Source organism: Staurois parvus, unplaced genomic scaffold (assembly GCF_062004578.1).
Source record: "Staurois parvus isolate SC_StPar_1 unplaced genomic scaffold, SC_StPar_1.0 ptg001201l, whole genome shotgun sequence".
NCBI classification, from domain to species: domain Eukaryota; kingdom Metazoa; phylum Chordata; class Amphibia; order Anura; family Ranidae; genus Staurois; species Staurois parvus.
The window spans coordinates 54,009-75,678 of record NW_028318997.1 but is presented as its reverse complement, the minus strand read 5'-3'; the positions used below and the strand labels follow the sequence as shown (position 1 = coordinate 75,678).

At 47.9% G+C, this 21,670-nt stretch overlaps 1 long non-coding RNA gene across 1 annotated transcript in view; it reads right to left on the bottom strand.

Moving 5' to 3' along the window:
- Positions 1 to 21,670, bottom strand: part of LOC149438238 (uncharacterized) — a 56,921-nt gene that overhangs the window by 32,628 nt on the left and 2,623 nt on the right. The window lies entirely within an intron of this gene.

Sequence of the window (21,670 nt, the reverse complement as noted above, 5' to 3'; positions counted from 1 at the left end):
TGGAATAAAAATATTTTAAAATATATATTTTTGTTTTAATATATTCTTCAGATTTTTTTTTTTTAACATGTAAAAAAGTCATTTTAATATATATTTTTACATATATTTGTAAATGCATTCCAAAAATGTATTTTTAAAGACACACCGTATATTTGAAATTTATTTTTTTAAAATATTTTTCAGTGTGTCTTTAAAAATACAAATCTACATTTTTGGAATGCATTTACAAATATATGTAAAAATATATGTTAAAATGACATTTTTACATGTAAAAAAAAATCTGAAGAATATATTTAAAAAAATATATATTTTTAAAAATATTTTTATTTTAAATATATTCTTTCCACATATAAAAAAGTAATTTTGACATATACGTTTACATATATTTGTAAATGCATTCCAAAAATGTAGATTTGTATTTTTAAAAAACACAGTATATTTGAAATGTATTTTTTTAAGTATTTTTCATATATTTTGTAATATATGTTAAAATAACTTTTTTACATGTTAAAAAAAAAATTTGAAGAATATATTTAAAAAATATATTTTTTAAAAAATATTTTTATTTTAAATATATTCTTCAGATTTTTTTTAACATAAAGTAATTTTAACATATTTTTACATATATTTGGAAATGCATTCCAAAAATGTAGATTTGTATTTTTAAAGAAACCGTATATTTGAAATGTATTTTTTTTTAAATATTTTTCATATATTTTGTAATAGTAGCATTTCAAATATATGTCAATATATTTGGGAAGAGTATTTTTAAAATATATTTTTCTTCCATATGGGTAGAGGACGCAGTATTCACAATGGCTGTTCAAATACTAAACCAGTCCTCATCAAATTTTTTTTTAGTTGCAAACAAACCCCTAAGTTGCTATATGTATCATAAACAATGGTCTATTTAAAAAAAATATTTGTTTTCCTCTTCTTCCATCATTTTGTTACATTTCAGTGCTGCCGATCTCCTGCGGCCTTTTCAAACAACATTCTTTCCACATGCACCTTGGTGATGGCTGCATGGTGACAACAGCAGAACATGCCTGTGCAATGAGCATGGTGGGGCCCTCTTGTAATCTCCATTGAAAACCCATGTGACAGGGTGACAACACAGGAGAAAAAATGAGTAATGGGGACAGAGCGTTGTCACCCTATAACAGGAAATGCTTTGGCAAGGACCTGAAATTAGCTTTGGGTTTTTTTGCACTTCCTGTAAGAGGCCAAAGTGGCAGTTTACGGATACATCGACAGGCATGCTTACAATGGTCAGCTTTTACTAACATGGCTTAAAGAGACCCTGTCACCAAGCTAAAAAATTAAAAAAAAGCACAGAAATAGCAAGAATTGGAAATGCTTATTTACACTCCACTCCTGACCTCCCTACATAATGGAGCGGAATACTATAGGGTGTCACTAAACAGAGCTCTGAGTCTGCTGGGGCTTCTGACATCACATCCAAGATGGTGGCACCCACAGCAGCAGTCTCAGGGCTTTTTGGATGTCTGATACTGCTGCTGGACTCCGCCATCTTTGATGTGATGTCAGCCGTTCCAGCAGTCTCACTCAAGTCACACCTTTAAGCATCCTTTCTCAACCAGGGTCCATGGAACCCTAAGGTTCCTCCAGAGTTTGCTAGGGGTTCCTGGAGCTGTGGCTGCTTGGCCTCCCATTTGATGATGCTTGCAGAAATCTGAACCCTATGCCAGTTGACAGAGCCAACTGCATGACACCAATGGTCTTTATAGCGGTCTATAAGGGAGGCATTCTGACCACCATGGCATAAGGGGAATTTATCCCACCGATCTCCAACAAACTGATTTCAGAAGGGTTTCCTCAAGGCCTGAAAATTACAAATCTTCCTCTTGAGCAGAAAGGTTGAAAAAAAAGGCTGCTCTATAGAACCCCCTTCGCTCCCCTCCTGGCAGCTACAAAAAAAAAAAAAAAGGGTTATGTAGAGAGGGAAAGGGAGGGGCATAAGAGCTGTACCAGCACAGACCATAATTACACACTGTCAGAAGAGGAGAGGGCTACGTTGTGTAAGGAAGACGGGGACTGTGCTAGGCAGGGTAGTCGCATTTCCTAGCAAATTCAAATCCCATTGCAAGTGAACACAAAATTCAGTGTTACTAAACCCCCGAACCCTGCATTCACTATATCCGCTCTCCCCGGACCCTGCATTCACTATATCCGCTCTCCCCGGACCCTGCATTCACTATTTCCGCTCTCCCCGGACCCTGCATTCACTATTTCCGCTCTCCCCGGACCCCGCATTCACTATATCCGCTCTCCCCGGACCCCGCATTCACTATATCCGCTCTCCCCGGACCCCGCATTCACTATATCCGCTCTCCCCGGACCCCGCATTCACTATATCCGCTCTCCCCGGACCCCGCATTCACTATATCCGCTCTCCCCGGACCCCGCATTCACTATATCCGCTCTCCCCGGACCCCGCATTCACTATATCCGCTCTCCCCGGACCCCGCATTCACTATATCCGCTCTCCCCGGACCCCGCATTCACTATATCCGCTCTCCCCGGACCCCGCATTCACTATATCCGCTCTCCCCGGACCCCGCATTCACTATATCCGCTCTCCCCGGACCCCGCATTCACTATTTCCGCTCTCCCCGGACCCAGCATTCACTATATCCGCTCTCCCCGGACCCCGCAGTCACTATATCCGCTCTCCCCGGACCCCGCATTCACTATATCCGCTCTCCCCGGACCCCGCATTCACTATATCCGCTCTCCCTGGACCCTGCATTCACTATATCGGCTCTCCCCGGACCCCGCATTCACTATATCCGCTGTCCCCGCATTCACTATATCCGCGGTCCCCGCATTCACTATATCCGCTCTCCCCAGACCCCGCATTCACTATATCCGCTCTCCCCGGACCCCGCATTCACTATATCCGCTCTCCCCGGACCCTGCATTCACTATATCTGCTCTCCCCGGTCCCCGCCTTCACTATATCCGCTCTCCCCGGACCCCGCCTTCGCTATATCCGCTCTCCCCGGACCCCGCATTCGCTATATCCGCTCTCCCCGGACCCCGCATTCACTATATCTGCTCTCCCCGGTCCCCGCCTTCACTATATCCGCTCTCCCCGGACCCCGCCTTCGCTATATCCGCTCTCCCCGGACCCCGCATTCGCTATATCCGCTCTCCCCGGACCCCGCATTCGCTATATCCGCTCTCCCCGGACCCCGCATTCGCTATATCCGCTCTCCCCGGACCCTGCATTCCCTATATCCGCTCTCCCCAGACCCTGCATTCCCTATATCGGCTCTCCCCGGACCCCACATTCACTATATCCGCTCTCCCCGGTCCCCGCATTCACTATATCCGGTCTCTCTGGTCCCCGCCTTCACTATATCCGCTCTCCCCGGACCCCGCATTCACTATATCCGCTCTCCCCGGACCCTGCATTCACTATATCTGGTCTCCCCGGACCCCGCATTCACTATATCCACTCTCCCCGGACCCCGCATTCACTATATCCGCTCTCCCCGGACCCCGCATTCACTATATCCGCTCTCCCCAGACCCTGCATTCACTATATCTGCTCTCCCCGGACCCTGCATTCACTATATCTGGTCTCTCCGGACCCTGCATTCACTATATCCGCTCTCCCCGGACCCCGCATTCACTATATCCACTCTCCCCGGACCCCGCATTCACTATATCCGCTCTCCCCGGACCCCGCATTCACTATATCCGCTCTCCCCAGACCCTGCATTCACTATATCTGCTCTCCCCGGACCCTGCATTCACTATATCTGGTCTCTCCGGACCCTGCATTCACTATATCTGGTCTCTCCGGACCCTGCATTCACTATATCCTCTCTCCCCGGACCCCGCATTTTTTTGATTATCTGTCATTTTTTGTACTGGTGACAGGACCTCTTTAAACAACATTACTGGTCCAAGGATCGGTTCATACACTAAAGCAATGTAATGGGAGTGTTGAGCATCGTGGGGGTGATCTTAGTTGCCTCTATGGACTGCATTTATGTACACCAGCAATTTGTCTACGCACTGTGTGATGTCACGCGCTGCCCGGTCTGGTCTGTTTTGTAAAAATTGTAAAATATTTTTTATGCGGTATTTGTGTACGCAGATTTAATTTTCTATCCCCGTTAGAATCATGTTGTGCTAGATATACCGGATCAGACTGCACTTTGTGCGTTCTTGTAGAAATGAAAGGTTTCAGCGTAGTATTTTTGTAAAAGGGATGACAAGTGCTCTTATGAGAGCCATGCAAGTGTTTGTCATGATTGGAAATCTTCGGCACTGCTATTTGTATTTACAGTCTAGTTTTCTATGTTGTCCTTTACACCTGTACAGTACAAACTACACCAGGAGAGGACGGTGTATGCACTACGTACAAAGCTGCTGGAGTAGTGTAGTACAGTGGTTCTCAACCACCGGGCCATGTCCCACTGCCAGGCTGTGGCCTTCCCTCTCTCAGGCCTCCAGCCACACCTACACATCCCTTAACCTCCCATAGTGTCCCCCAAACTAATATTGTGGCCCACAGTGCCCCCTGAGAGCCCTCCAGCTCCACAAAGCCCCCCACTCTCCATAGTACCCCTTAACCTCCTATAGTAGCCCACAGTGCCCTTAGGCCCACTGAGAGCCCTCCAGCTCCACAGTGCCCCTCAGCCTGCTGCAGGGCCTCCAGCCTTCCATAGGACTCTCAACCTTTTATATTGAACCACAGAGCCCCAAGGCCCCCTGAGAGCCCTATAACCTGCGGCAGAGCTTCCTGCTCTCCATAGTAAACCTCAACCTCCTGCAGTAGCCCACAGTGCCCTTAGGCCCACTGAGAGCTCTCCAGCTCCACAGTGCCCCCCAGCCTGCTGCAGGGCCTCCAGCCTTCCATAGGACTCTCAACCTTTTATATTGAACCACAGAGCCCCAAGGCCCCCTGAGAGCCCTATAGCCTGCGGCAGAGCTTCCTGCTCTCCATAGTAAACCTCAACCTCCTGCAGTAGCCCACAGTGCCCTTAGGCCCACTGAGAGCCCTCCAGCTCCACAGTGCCCCCCAGCCTGCTGCAGGGCCTCCAGCCTTCCATAGGACTCTCAACCTTTTATATTGAACCACAGAGCCCCCAGGCCCCCTGAGAGCCCTACAGCCTGCGGCAGAGCTTCCAGCTCTCTATAGTAAACCTCAACCTCCTGCAGTAGCCCACAGTGCCCTTAGGCCCACTGAGAGCCCTCCAGCCACCTGTAGAGCCTCCCACCCTCCAGAGTGCCCCCCAACCTTCTATATTGAACCACAAAGCCCCAGGCCCACTAAGAGCCTTATAGCCTGCTGCAGAGCCTCCCGCACTCCATAGTACCCCCGAACCTTCTATAGTAGCCCACAGTGCCCTTAGGCCCACTGAGAGCCCTCCAGCCACCTGTAGAGCCTCCCACCCTCCATAGTGCCCCCCAACCTTCTATATTGAACCACAAAGCCCCAGGCCCCCTAAGAGCCTTATAGCCTGCTGCATAGTACCCCCCAACCTTCTATAGTAGCCCACAGTGCCCCTAGGCCCATTGAGAGCCCCCCCCAGTCTACTGCAGAGAATCCCGCCCTCCATAGTGCCCCCTAACGTTCTATATAGAACCAGAGACCCCTGAAATCCCTATAGCCTGCTGCAGAGCCTCCACCCATCCATAGTGCCTCTCAATCTTTCAGAATGAACCACAGTGCTCCCAGGCTCACAAGAGCCCCCAACATCCTACAGTGCTATTTGGACTCCCATGGTAGCCCCCAGCCTGCTGCAGAGCTTCTAGCCCTCCATAGTGCCCCAAAAGTGTCCCACCATGCCCCCTCAACCTCCCACAGTGCTCCCCAGTCCCCTCCAGAAACCCTTTCCCCTGCAAAGCCACCAATTCTGTTGCAGAGTTCTCTCACCCACTCCACAGCCCTCTTCCCCCTTCAGTGACACCCAGCCACATCCAAAGTATCCTGGCATTTTAATAAATGTTTTGCATTCACATAATTTTATTGTGCGTGTATCAACTTTCTCCTTTACTGTTGGGGCATGGGAGTTTTGGAAGAATTTGCTGAGCCCTGGTCTCAAGAGGTTGAGAAACACTGGTTTAGCAGATAGAAATTCCCGGTGACACACTGACATATTAGTAACTCCTAGATAGGTCAAATAAATTTTCCGGTAGATAGGTAAAGTGAATTTTATTTATTTTTAATAGTTCTAGTTAAAAATCTGCTCATTTTGGTTTTCTTTGCATACTTCTGACACGTATTTTAGACTTTCATTATCCCCATGTTCCTGTGAGTTCACTAAGGTCTTGTGTAGGAGGGCCCCAGGAGTTAAGGAGACCCTGTCACCATCCTATACCAAGCCACATAAGATAGCAAGTAAAATGTACCATAAAAGGTACATGCACATGGCCATGTAAAAATACGGCTACTAGTACGCTGTGGCAAAATCTGGTAGCAAGATCCTGTGTAAAATGTGCTCTGTATGCATGTAACATACAATAGGCATGCAACCTTCATATGCCTACAAGCGTACAGCCCATTAGTTGCTACTAGTACACTGGCGGCTGTTTCTACATATCTTCCATCCTTGTAAGGATGCAGGTGACAATTGATGCTTAGCCGCCTTCATTGCTAGGATGCAGGTAGCTATGGACATATAGTGCCCTTGATTGCCAACATGCAGGTGGCTATTGTGGTCTAGCATCCTCCATTGCTAGGATGCAGGCAGCTATTGCTGCCTAGCGTTTTCTGTGGTTAGGACGCATGCGGTCATTGTAAGCCAACATCCCTCATTGCTGGGAACCTAGCGTCCTCTGTTGCTAGGATGCAGGCAGCTATTGCTGCCTAGCGTCTTCTGTGGTTAGGATGCATGTGGTTATTGTAAGCTAATATCCCTCATTGCTGGGAACCTAGTGTCCTCTGTTGCTAGGATGCAGGCAGCTAGCGTCCTCTGTTGCTAGGATGCATGTGGTTATTGTAAGCTAATATCCCTCATTGCTGGGAACCTAGTGTCCTCTGTTGCTAGGATGCAGGCAGCTAGCGTCCTCTGTTGCTAGGGTTTGTGGAGATTGGGATTTGAGATGCATTTGAGATCAGTATGAGATGCTCCTCAGTTCCTTCACAAGTTCTTCTGGCCTCCTTCTTGACCTTCACCACCCAAGCTGCTCTTGCAATTCCATTGACTTGTATTGAGAGGAAAGTGGTTCCGATTTAAGCCCATCCAAAAAAAAAAAAACAAAAAAAAAAAACGCTGTAGGGCAAGGGTGGACTGACAACTCATGGGGCCCCCGGGCAATAGGGGATTGTGGGGCCCGTGTCCTCGCCCACACCCGAAAAAGCCAATGAAAGGTACCAGGGGCATCTCATGGGGCCCTATACTGACCCCGGGCCCTCGGTCAGTACCGGAGTGCTCGAATGGTCAGTCCGCCCCTGCTGTAGGGCATTCACTCTGTCAAAATATATGGAAAGTTCGTACATTTCTATCCCAGTTCTACAAACTATGAATGGCTGTGAATGACCCTGTGGGACTTACAACTCTAAGAGCCTCTGTGAGATCAAATAAATATTGCCCAGTCATTTCCAATGACCAGAGAAAAAAATAAATAATTCTTGGTCTTACTTCTCTCCACCATGCTCCAAAACACCATCAATTTTACATTTTTCTGGCACTTCTTGAAGCGTTCACCTTCCTATGATCTCTGTAATAGTACATTGCTCTTTGTTTTTCATGTGTTTGTTTTTCATTCTACGATTCGTGTTTTTATTGCCTCAAAATTAAAAACGAAATGTTTAACTTGTGTGAATTTCTTGGAAACATGATGGGAAACATGATGTAAATCTTTCATCTCCAAATGTAATACCAAAATTTGACAATAAAGATACATTTGGAATGATCTTATTGAAGTCAACTTTTTTTGGTTTAAAGAGGATCCTCAACCTTTCAGAATACTTTCCTCCTCTATCTTGCCTCCTCCTGCACTACACAGGTATCGGTCTTTTTGTTTTTGTTCTAAAAAAAAAGGTCTTGGCCCACCCCCCACCTTCCGTAATTTGCCTAGGTGCCCCCAGTGCCTCTACGTCACCTGTAAATACCGCTAGCACTACACTCAATTCCATTCACCAAAGCAGGAAGAGATGGGCCCAGTGGCACGACAATGGGAGGAGGTGGCTGAACCTGGAAGAGCCTCCCTATTACGCCTCAGGAGAAGACAATAGGATCTCAGAGCGACAACACTGGATGTATGAATATCTTTCCTGTAAAGAACATCGCATCAGGTAAGCAGGGGGAAAAAAAATATAAATATATATATATATACACACACATACATGGCTTCTTTTAGCAGGAATGTGGAGGAACGCAGTTCTGGCACCTCCAGTACTGAATCTATGTAATGGCAAGGGGTGTGAGGAGTGCAGGAGACTGGTTTGCTGGCTGCTGGAAGACTTATTGTCACTGGTGGGCATCTGTTTTTGTATGAGTGAATATTGTTGCTGGTGGGGGATCTATTGTTGCTGGGGGGGGTCTTATGTTGCTGATAGGGGGTCTACCAGCAGGGAAGGGTTGCTGGCTGCTTGGGGGTCTATTGACGCTGGCTGCTGAGGTCTAATGTTGCTAGGATATATTTTTTGTTGCTGGGGGTGGTATTTTGTTGAGGCTGGTCCATTGTTATTGTGTGTGTGTATATAGGGGGGGGGGGTCTATTGTTACGTTAGGGATCTATTGTTGTTAGAGCGGGGTCTATGGTTTCTGGGGCCTTTTGTTGCTGCAGGGGATCTATGATTGCTGGAGTGGGGTCCATTGTTGCTGGGGGAGTTTATTGTGTGGGGGATTAATTATTGCTGGGGCGGGGGTCTATTGTGGCTGGTGGGGAAATCTATTGTTGACTGCAGGGGATCTATTTACTGCTTTTCTTGTTATTAAATTCCATACAGATTATTTAGCACCACAAAATGATACTTCGTTCTCTATACTCTGAAAGTAGCGGTACAGGGAAGTGGGTAGGGGGTAGAATCAAGGGACGGTAGGGGACAAGGGGAGACTAAGAAGGGGTAGTTCCTGCGCCTATTCTGAGACAAAAAAATGTGTGCATGCGCGCGCGCACACATACATACATACATACATACATACATAGATACATACATGGAGTGTGGAGAACCGCATACACATACACACGGCTCAAAAAAATTAAAGGAAGACTTTGTAATCAGAGTCTGGCATCAAGTCAATGAAACTCCTGGGATATTGATCTGGTCAGGTAAGTAGCAGAGGGGGATGGTAATCAGTTTCAATAATGAGGTGACCCCCAAGACAAGAATGCTTTTACAGGTGGAGGCCACTGACATTATTTTCCCTATTCATCTTTTCTGTTTTTCACTAGTTTTGCATTTGCCCAGGGTCAGTGTCACTACTGGTAGCATGAGGCCATACCTGGACCCTACAGAGGTTTCACAGGCAGTCCAACTCCTCCAGGATGGCACATCAATACATTGCCAGAAGGTTTGCTGTGTCTCCCAGCACAGTCTCAAGAGCATGGAGGAGATTCCAGGAGACAAGAGCATGGAGGAGATTCCAGGAGACAGGCAGTTCCTCTAGGAGAGCTGGACAGGGCCATAGAAGGTCCTTAACCCATCAGCAGGACCGGTATCTGCTCCTTTGTGCAAGGAGGAACAGGATGAGCCCTGCCAGAGCCCTACAAAATGACCTCCAGCAGGCCACTGGTGTGAATGTCTCTGACCAAACAATCAGAAACAGACTTCATGAGGGTGGCCTGAGGGCCCGACGTCCTCTAGTGGCCCCTGTGCTCACTGCCCGGCACCATAGAGCTGGATTGGCATTCACCATTGAACCCCAGAATGGCAGGTCCGCCACTGGCGCCCTGTGCTTTTCACAGATGAGAACAAGTTCACCCTGAGCAATGTCACAGTCCTCGTTAAGTCAGTGACCCCATCAGAGTCCCCCTATAACATACTGATCCCATCAGAGTCCCCCTATAACATACTGATCCCATCAGAGTCCCCCTATAGCATACTGATCCCATCAGAGTCCCCCTATAGCACAGTGACCCCATCAGAGTTCCGCTATAGCACAGCGATCCTATCAGAGTCCCCCTATAGCACAGCGATCCTATCAGAGTCCCCCTATAGCACAGCGATCCTATCAGAGTCCCCCTATTGTACAGCGATCCTATCAGAGTCCCCCTATTGTACAGCGACCCCATCAGAGTCCCCCTATTGTACAGCGATCCTATCAGAGTCCCCCTATAGCACAGTGACCCCATCAGAGTCCCCCTATAGCACAGTGACCCCATCAGAATCCCCCTATAGCACAGTGACCCCATCAGAGTCCCCCTATAGCACAGTGACCCCATCTGAGTCCCCCTATAGCACAGTGACCCCATCTGAGTCCCCCTATAGCACAGTGACCCCATCTGAGTCCCCCTATAGCACAGTGACCCCATCTGAGTCCCCCTATAGCACAGTGACCCCATCTGAATCCCCCTATAGCACAGTGACCCCATCTGAGTCCCCCTATAGCAGTGACCCCATCAGAATCCCTCTATAGCACAGTGACCCCATCAGAGTCCCCCTATAGCACAGTGACCCCATTTTACCAGAGTCCCCTTATAGCAGTGCCCCATTATACCAGAGTCCCCGCTATAGCACAGTGACCCCATTATACCAGAGTCCCCCTATAGCACAGTGACCCCATTATACCAGAGTCCCCCTATAGCACAGTGACCCCATCAGAGTCCCCCTCATCAGAGTTACGTAGGAGGATTTGTTTCATCTCTGAGTATCTCCTGAGGCCGGTCACTGGGCTGGGTGTATGGAAGGGTTTACAACCACTTGAAGGTGTAGATACAGGTTACATAGTAAAGATGATCCAGGTGTAACGAAGATCCACTGAAGACAAATGACATCCTAATGGCTCCCTGTACTGATAATATGACGGGTTTCCTTTAAATCGCTGATCGCCGCCATTACTATTGAAAAAACTAAATTCCTGTCCAGATCACGAGGGTTGCAGACGCCACAACTTTCCCACAAACTGATCAATATACATTTATTGGGATTTTTTGTTTTGTTTTTTAACCAAAGGCACGGCGCAGAATACATTTTTGGCTTTAAATTTATGAAGAAATTTGATTTTCTTTTTTTATTGGAAATGTTTTATTGCAGAAATTAATATATATATATATATTTTTTTTTAATTTTCAGTCTTTTTTAGTTTCTTTAGCAAAAATAAAACAACCCAGCGGCAATTAAATACCACCAAAAGAAATCTCTATATGTCTCAGAAAAAAAAAAAGATAACACAAAGTAGGAAATGTATAATTTTTCAAAATTTTCGGTCTTTATTCGTTTACATAAAAAAAAACAACCCCCCCGGGCTGATAAAATACCTCCAAGAGAAGCTCTACTTGTGTGGACAGAAATGAGAGACATTTGTCAGGTCCGGGAATGCAGAATTCCCCTCCACCACACAGCATCCGGGGACTCCTCCTCCTCCTGGGCCCGGCTGGGACATGAGGTAATGCTGGGACTAGTAGTTCTTCAGAAGCCCGATGGGAGATGTTAGCCCCGCCCCTCACTCTGATCTCGTTTAAGTGCCCTCCTCCTTGCTGAGCCATGATTGGATATCCGCTCCCAGCCACCTCCATTCCTTTGTTTAGAGGAAGTGTCCCGGAAAGGAAGTGATGTCATCGTTCTCCCGGCGCCATCTTTGTTGATGGCTAGACCCGATTTATCACCTGTATTTTATAAACTACAGGAATTTATTGCACTAATTTTGGAGTCGGCATTAGTGTGACCCCAACTGACGACCCACCGGAGAGGATACAGCGAATCCTCCATAGAGTTCTATGGGGAGAGTGTGGTCCATACACAGTCCTCCTTAGAGGTGTATGGGGAGAGCGGGGCATGCTGGGACATGTAGTCCACACCGAGAATCCTCCATAGAAGTCTATGGGGAGAGCGGGGCATGCTGGGACATGTAGTCCATCCAGAGAATCCGCCATAGAGGTCTATAGAGAAAGCGGGGCATGCTGGGACATGTAGTCCATCCAGAGAATCCGCCATAGAGGTCTATGGAGAAAGCGGGGCATGCTGGGACATGTAGTCCATCCAGAGAATCCGCCATAGAGGTCTATGGAGAAAGCAGGGCATGCTGGGACATGTAGTCCATCCAGAGAATCCGCCATAGAGGTCTATAGAGAAAGCGGGGCATGCTGGAACATGTAGTCCATCCAGAGAATCCGCCATAGAGGTCTATGGAGAAAGCAGGGCATGCTGGGACATGTAGTCCGTACACAGACAGCCCTCTAGTGTGAAATCTGCACATGGAGAGATGAAATAATAGGCTGCAGTGTTCACAATGAACATTACAAGTATTTAAAAGTTTTAAAAGTAAAAAAAATAAATAAATAAAATGAAATAAAATAGATGAACAATCCTCTGCTCTGTATACAACATTCTCCTAGATCTGATCATCTTTATTGCATCCAATAGGAAATATTCCAGATATTCCATATATAGTGCTGAGTTCTATAGGATGTCATTATAAGGAATGAATAGGATCCTATCCAGCTCTGCTGATGGTAATATAAATGTATATAATAATAGGAGGCGCCTTCCTCTACTCACTTCAAGAACTCATTATATAACCAAAATAACCCAGTGATTCCAAGAATGTGTTGCTGGCCCTTTAAGATTTGTTGTTTTTGTAAACACTCTCGCTCGCCCTTCCCCTCTCTCTCGCTCGCCCTTCCCCTCTCTCTTGCCCTTCCCCTCTCTCTTGCCCTTCCCCTCTCTCTCTCTCTCGCTCGCCCTTCCCCTCTCTCTCTCGCTCGCCCTCTCTCTCTCTCACTGTGATCACATGACCAGATTTGACCTTTCCGCGCAGCAGTGCAGAGGCTCTCAGTTTGAGTTTCTTCTTTTCAGAGTCAGACGCATTTTGAAAAGCTCCTGATAAGATCTCATTCTATTACAAGACTCAGTTTGCCACCTATATAAAAATGAGCCAGCAGGTCCTCACCGTGTTTCTTACCCTGCTGTTTACATTTGGAAGAAAAAGATACGTCCCCGACCACTCTTCAGAGATCCCGATACACCTGAATGAGAACATCGATGGAAAGGTGCAGCAAGTGGAAGAATTAGTAAGCGAAACGAAAAATGACCCCCCAGAGATCCATATGATAGAGGAGGAGAATGGGAACACAATGGGGGAGCCTGGGGGGATTCTATGGATTTTTAATACAATCTTCCCGTGGTTAGGAAAGCAAAATGTCATCCAAGAGGCCCCAGAAATCCACATTCCAGTGATGAAAGACAACATCAAGTCAATGGAGGAGCAAGTGGAGGAAAAGGCCAGAGAAATGGAAGATGATCCCCCCGAGATCCACAAGCCGGTGAAGGAGGAGAGCAGCAACTCACCGGAGCAGAGAGTGGACGATTTGGACAGAGAAAGGGAAAATGACCCCCCAGAGATCCATTTGAATGCAACAGAGGGGCCAGGGGGGATTTTATGGATTTTTAATACATTCCTCCAATGGTTCAGAAAGCAAAATGTCAGCCAAGAGCCCCCAGAGATTCACATGCCGGTGAAGGAAGAGAACACCAAGTCACCGGAGCTGCAAGTTGAGGAATCGGTCAGAGAAATGGAAGATGACCCCCCAGAGATCCATAGGCCGGTGAAGGAGGAGAGCAGCAAGTCACCGGAGCAGCGAGTGAATGATATGGATAGAGAAAAGGAAAATTACCCCCCAGAGATCCACGTAAATACCACGGAGAGGCCAGGGGGGATTCTATGGATTTTTAATACATTCTTCCAATGGTTAGGAAGGCAAAATGTTCGCCAAGAGCCCCCAGAGATTCACATGCTGGTGGAGGAAGAGAACACCAAGTCACCGGAGCAGCAAGTGGAGAAAGAGGTCAGAGAAATGGAAGATGACCCCCCAGAGATCCACAAGCCAGTGAAGGAAGAGCATGTGAAGTCAGCGGAGCACAAAGTGGACGATTTGGACAGAGAAAGGGAAAAGGATCCCCCAGAGAGCCACGCGAATACAACGGAGAGGCCAGGGGGGATTCTATGGATTTTTAACAAATTCTTCCAATGGTTATTAAAGCAACATGTCAGCCAAGAGCCCCCAGAGATTCACATGCTGGTGAAGGAAGAGAACACCAAGTCACCGGAGCAGCAAGTGGAGAAAGAGGTCAGAGAAATGGAAGATGACCCCCCAGAGATCCACAAGCCGGTGAAGGAAGAGCATGTGAAGTCAGCGGAGCACAAAGTGGATGATTTGGACAGAGAAAGGGATCCCCCAGAGAGCCACGCGAATACAACGGAGGGGCCAGGGGGGATTCTATGGATTTTTAACAAATTCTTCCAATGGTTATTAAAGCAACATGTCAGCCAAGAGCCACCAGAGATCCACATGCTGGTGAAGGAAGAGATTACCAAGACACCGGAGCTGCAAGAGGAGGAAAAGGTCAGAGAAATCGAAGATGATCCCCCTGAGATCCACAAGCCGGTGAAGGAGGAGAGCAGCAACTCACCGGAGCAGAGAGTGGATGATTTGGACAGAGAAAGGGAAAATGACCCCCCAGAGATCCATTTGAATACAACGGAGGGGCCAGGGGGGATTTTATGGATTTTTAGTACATTCCTCCAATGGTTAGGAAAGCAAAATGTCCACCAAGAGCCCCCAGAGATTCACATGCCCGTGAAGGAAGAGGATACCAAGTCACCGGAGCAGCAAGTGGAGGAAAAGGTCAGAGAAATGGAAGATGACCCCCCCCAGGAGATCCACAACTCGGTGAAGCAGTTGAACATCAAATCAACAGAGCAGCAAGTGGACGATTCTGTCAGAGAAACAGCAAATATTGATGCAGAATATTGCTGGTCAGAATCCTTTCAGTTTGTTCTCTTCATGCTGGAGGGGCTGCTCATATCATTGCTTGTAATGCTGCTGATGGTGATTAACCGGGTGCTGGACCTAATCTTCCCACCACCAAATACCAACATGACTGAACCGAGTGATCACAGCAGTGAAACAATGCGTGGTCACAACACTGAATCCTCAAGTGACGAAATCGATGTATCATCACTTCGGGATTTGGTAGCGTCAGTTGAGGATGAGATGGCGTTAATTGAGTATTTGTCCCCGGCAGTTGAAGAATTATCGTTGTCAGAACTTAAGGAGTGGATATCCGCATTTGAGGTTTCATCGGTTTCGTCACTTGAGGATCCATCGTTTTCATCACTTGAGGCTTCATTTGATGACTACACTCCACCAACAATGGAGGAACGCAGTAGAGGAATCATGGATAACATCGTCCGTGAAGTGCTGTCCTATCAGTACCCACACAAGCCTAGGACTTATCAGAAGGTAAGACATGTTTCATTATTTTGATACTTTACACCCAATTCACAAAACTTACACACAAGGAGAATGATCTATAGTCATGTACCTGTTGTTTTCACATTGCACTGGAATCAGCTGGAAATACCTGGCACTTTTTTTTTTTAATATAATGATCCCTATCCTGGTGTAGGAGCTTTGTGAATGGAGCCTAACAGAAGCAAAATTCATCTTTTAATCTACTAAATGTATTGATCTTGTTGCCGGTTTGCCAGTTTGTTATAATAGATTTGACTCGGCCATATTGTATTGGAATCAATTTAGGATTAAATACTTCAGTATGGGGCAGAGGTCCACCTTAACATTTGATGGTTACCATGGGGGGGGGCGGCATAGAGCTGTCTTCGGAACGCTTCGTTGACACAGCAATCCGTTTGCCTAGAGTTGCTCTGCAGTATGCCAAATTTGAATAATTCCAACTGGGTACAGTATGCACTATAGGAGCCTGTACAGAGGTGCCAATGCCTGTCAAGACATATTGACTCCTTAAGTGCCCACAGTTGGACATTGGGTAGAGGCAGGTCCACCTTTGTTGATTTCTGTGTTGCATCTCGCTGGACCCGAATGCTGCATGCAACATTTTACCCACCCCTCCCCCAAACCTTTGGCCAGGGACACAATTCTCAGTAATAATCGGGCCGGAAATCTTCTAGCATTCCTCGGTTTAGGTGATGTCCTTTTGTTACGAGGTTTAAATAAAATTACTGATCATCTTTTTTGTTTTGTTTTTTTTTTAGGAAATTCCCACATCCGCCGTCAAAGATATAATTATTAACATCCTTCCACCAAGTCCTTTACCGAAGAATACCAGAAAGCTCAGGCGACGCAATGCTTTTCGGTATCGTTCCAGACCCAACATCACACTTCGAAAGGGTCCCAAACATGTTTATGTACAGGATACCCCACCCAAGACAACAATCCTGCCATAAAGTGCTAGGTGCTAGGGATGCCTACATAGAGAGTTCACCACTCAAGCCGAAAAGGTGCCACCAAGTCGCCTGCCAGGGTCCAGGTGATCATCACCCTACCAACGAGTGGTAACACGAAGAACAGCCCACTCAGGGGCCTCAAGAACTTTCGGCGTCGTTCAAGGGCCAGCACTCTCATCAAATAGATGCCTGCCTTTTGATGGAGAACATCTCTTTGCCTTGTCTCCGGTGTGGCTGGTACACACCAATGCATTGCAGTGCTGTGCGGGCGGTGTGCACTGAAATAAAGTATGGCTGGCCAAGCTTTTTTCCAACGCAGCACAGTCACCTCCCGCTGGCCAATAAAACTTTATGAAATGTCACTGCGTGACATTTAAACAAAGTTTGTTTAAAAAGTGAACAGTGCTACACGAAGGGACTGCGTCCCACCGCACCCCACTGCAGGACAAGGCAAAATTCTCTCTCCCCAGCGTGGCGGGTTGACACCGCTGCATTGTGGTGCTGTGTGGGCCACTGCACTGAAATAAAGTACAGCTGGCTTCTCATGAACTGGGACAGTCATAGATGGATCTAATTTCAGCCTCCATCCATCTCTGGCCAGCTTTAGGGTCCATTCATACCAGATACGGTAGGACTGCGCTGAGTGGCTATTCCAGTGCAGTCCCACTGCACCCGCACTGCAAGAGAAGGTAAATTGCGTTGCAGTGTTGCGTAGGCGGTGTGCGCTGAAGTAAAGTATGCCTGGCCACCCTTTTTTCCAGTGCAGCAGTCACCTCGCACTGGCCGATAGAACTTTATGAAATGTTACTGTGTGACATTTTAATAAAGTTCCTAAAAAGCGAAAAGTGTGATGCGTAAGGATCGGCGAATCAGCACTGCAAGGCACACGTTTGTTGCTCATGCCTATCGATGGAGAACATCTCTTCGGGACCTCCAACCCAAACCCTGACCCTCAGACAACTTCACAAAGTACGTCAGTGGTGGTAAGAGTTCTCACTTCTTCAGCAGAAAAGGCCTGGACCTTAAGCTGTCACAAGCCTTGGGCCTCTAATCCCCCAATCCTGTAGACAGGTCCTACTGAACATCTTGAAGGGATGTCCCCACTTTCCAGAGTGGGGGGGACATCTGTTGACCTTTGCAGACACTCGGTTAGCATGTATCTCGGACACTTGGGTAAGAGACGTGGTGTCCATGGGCTACAAGCTAGAGTTCTGCTCTCTGCCCCCTAACCATCCCCCCACTTCATGTCATCCAACCTGTAGGGGTCTCTGTACAGACTAGCAGTCCTCTATGCTGCTCCTGCAGATCTGTTGGCTCAAGGAGTTATCGCTATTGTACCAACATTAGAAAGTTTTCTGGGTTTTTAATCCAACCTTTTCATTGTTCTAAAACCAAAAAGATGCATCCGCCCCAGATTAGATCTGAACCCTTTAAAAGAGAAATGCGGTCAAATCTCTTTTGGCCATACTTCTCTTTTGGGTCACAGGAGCGCACGTACTTGTGCTCTCCTATGACCCACAATCAGCCGACAATGGCCTAATGTCTGCTGTCGACTGATGTCACAGAGCAGCTTCAGTCTCTGGATGTATCCTGACAATTCTGTCGGGATGCACCCAGATTCAGAGACCGGTGACTAACAGTCACCCCTCTCTGCTCAGAGTGGACCCGAGAACTGAACGATCACCGGTCGTGTGTTTGCTCAGTTCTCGGGCTTACAACCCAGTCACATCAAGCCTGACTTTGAAATCGTGCGACTTACAGTGAAGTCGCACCATTTCAAAGTCGGGTGAGATGCCTACTTCAGGTGCGATTTGCAAGAGATCTGACACAGATGTCTATGCAAATCACACCAAAAGTAGTGCAATTACAGCGGTCATATTGGTGCAGTTCTGGCGTGGTCGGAGCCGCACCGATATGACCGCTGTAATTGCGGACCGTAGGGTGCGGCTTGGCATGAGATTTGCAAGTCGCATAGCATGCAAATCGCATGCCAAGTCGCACCCTATGTGAGCAGGGTGTCAGAGCCGGCGGGGGGACAGCTGCAACATCGGACCGATGCTGCAGCCACTTAGGTGAGTATAGATGTTTATTTTTTTAGTATCCCACATATTTCCCTCAGGAGCTCGTTCACACTAGCTTGTTCCGTGTTCAGATCACTCTTCAGAGAGCATTTGACAGGCAGCAAGGAGGCATTCCCCCACCTACAGTTTTAACCCCTTGAACCCCGCACTAGTGCACTGACACCATGGGCATTGCACGTGGTTGCAGGGCACTTGCATAGCGGTCCCATTCACTGAAAGAGACGAGGTATAATGGCTACGGAACGCCACACATTCAAGTGAATGGGACCACTCTGCAAGTGTTCTGCATCCACGTGCAATGCATGTGGTTGTGGCATGCTAGTGCAGGATTCAAAGGGTTAAAGCAGGTGTCACAATGCCTCCCCACTGAATGTCAAATGCTTCCTGAAGACTGATCTGAACTTGGATCGCTCTTCAGAGAGCAAAGCATGTGTGAACAAGTCCTCAGTCTGTCATAATGTTCTAGAATGCTGCGCAAACCAGAACATTATGGCATAAACCTCCTGAGGGCACATTAGTAGAATTGAACCCCTTCACGCCGACACCTCCCGACCCTTTAAGAGTTTCAGAAGCCGGGAGGCAGGGCTTAGGGTCATGTGACCGCTGTGACGACCCGTCACGGCAGTCAAATGATCGGGAAAGGACCCGATTGAAAGAGGAGATTGGGACCTTTCTGTGAGTACCTGACATGTGTGCTGGGAGCGCGCGCTCTCGGCACATATGTCCTTTTTTAATAGAACGCAAATGTGCGGCCGCTCAGGGTCTAGGCCCAGACGCCGGGAAGCCACACATTTGCGTTCGGCCGGCATGAAGAGGTTAATACTGCTTTAAGGCTACATTCACTCAGGGAATTAGGGGCGTACAGCAGATTCCTGCGGCTGGGATCACAGGCGTATGTGAACAGCGGTGGGTGGAAAGTCTGTACAAAGCAATGACAGGCTGCGGGGCCGTGGCTCTTCCCATGTATCTGCACATCCATTGGTCACCTGCGGTTAGGGACAGATGTCCATCCTGGATCTTTTTGCGTCCAGGGTCGCTCATCCATCCCTAACCACAGGTGACCCCTGGATGTGCGGATACATGCGAACAGCCGCAGCTGTGATCCCTGCCGCTGGAATCCGCTGAATGCCCCCCAATCCCCCGTGTGAATTCAGCCTATAGCCTCCTTTTGGTTTTAGAACAATGAAAAGTTTAGAGAAAAAACCCGGAAACCTTTCTACCATCGGTATATTGGCGATCACTCCTTGCATCAACAGATCTGCAGGAGCAGCATGGAGGACCGCAAGTCAGTGCGGAGACTCTGGCAGGCTGGACGACATGAAGTGGGGGGGTGGTTAGGAGGCAGAGAGCAGAACCCTAGCTTGTAGCCCCTGGACACCACTTCTCTTACCCCAGTGTCCAAGATACTTGCTGACCAGGTGTCCACAAAGGTCAACAGATGTCCCCCCACTTTGGAAAGTAGGAGCGTCCCTTCAAGATGTTCAGTAGGACCTGTCTACAGGTCTGAGGGATTAGAGGCCCAAGGCTTGTGACAGCTGCAGGTCCAGGCCTTTTCTGCTGGAGGAATGAGTCCTCTTACCACCACTGGTGTGCTTTGTGACGTTGTCCAAGGATGAGGGTTTGGGTTAGAGGCACCAATGAGATGTTCTCCATCGTTAGGCATAAGCAACAAACGTGTGCAGGTAGTGCTGATGTGCGATCCCTGCGCATCACACTGTCCACTTTTTTGTTTTTAAAGAACTTTATTAAAATGCCACACAGTAACATTTCATAAAGTTCTATTGGCCGGTGCAAGCTGACTACGCTGCGCTGGAAAAAAAGCACGGCCACACATACTTCACTGCAGCCCACACCACCTACACACCACTGCAACGCATTTTGCCTCATCTTGCAGTGCCATCACAGAGACGCTCACCAATCGATAGGCATGAGCACCAAATTTTATTTACATCGCTCTTCCACAGACCAACATTACAGGCGGAGAGTTCTTCACGTTTACAGAGAGGACAACTCCTGCGGGAAATAAGATGGACCGTGTCAACAAACCCATCCACGTGATAATGTAGAGCTGAAGTCATCACCTCTAAGCTCTACTGATCATAACCGATGTACCCTGCTCAGCGGGGGCGGGCCTTCGAGAAGAGAGGCTACATATGGGCAGCACAGCTTGGTGGTTAGCACTTCCGCCTTGCAGAAATGGGTCCTTGGTTCAAAACCTGACCAAGGCACTGCCTGCATGGAGTTTGCATGTTCTCCCTGTGCATCCGTGGCTTTCCTCCCACACTACAAAGACATACCTTGCGTTGGGGGTGCAGTGGTGAGCATAGCTGCTTTTCCAGCAGCTGACCAAGGCTCAATTCCGGGCCAACGCAATCTCAAACATGGCTGCCTTGCTTACTAAGATTTTGGAGTCCCCAGGGAGTCCTTGTGTATGCGTGGGTTTCCTCCCACACAAGGATCTTTTCCTCAATTCTTCAATCCCTTCTTCTCCCCTCTGCTCTCCCCTCTACCCCCTTTTCACCCTTCCTCTCCTCTCTTCCATTCTACCCTCTTTTCCCACCTCTCCTCAATCTCCCCCCTTCAGCCGCTGTCACTGTTTGAACACAGTGCAACCCTGAGGGGCTACGCCCACACAGCCACAACATTCATTTACAGTTTCCTTTGAATGAAAGCCTACAAGTACCAGCAGCCATTGCATCTGACAGTCTGTCATTTTCAATGAGCTGCAAGAGTGCTTATGAGCGTCTTCAAAATCCATTGATCTTCCTGCTCTCAGGTAACCGTCTGCCTGTACGAGGTACAAGCACGCAGCTATCCTGAGAGTCTGCAGGAGCTGGACATAGCACCCGTCTTCTGCTGATCGCGGGTGCAATGCTTTGCAGGCTCCTTAAAATAAAAATAATAATGCCCATAGGTACCTATGCTTTAATAGGGCCCCTGCTGTGTGCCCCCTGCCATGCAATGTGCTCTCTCTCCCTCCCCCTGCAGTGCTGCCGGTTTCCATTTCCTCCCCCTCCTTCCCCCTAACACCCCCCCCCCCCCCCGTTGCTACAGGGAACAGGGGTTCTTCAGATGAAGAGTGGAGGGAAGGGGGTGGGGGTGCTACATATATCGTACTTACCTGCCATAATGAGCACAGGGAGTGATCAGTACAGTAAATCAACAGGCTCACAGGGCTTCCTATTCATTCATCTCCAGTGCAGCTGAGGCTGTAGAGAGAGGGATTGGGGAATC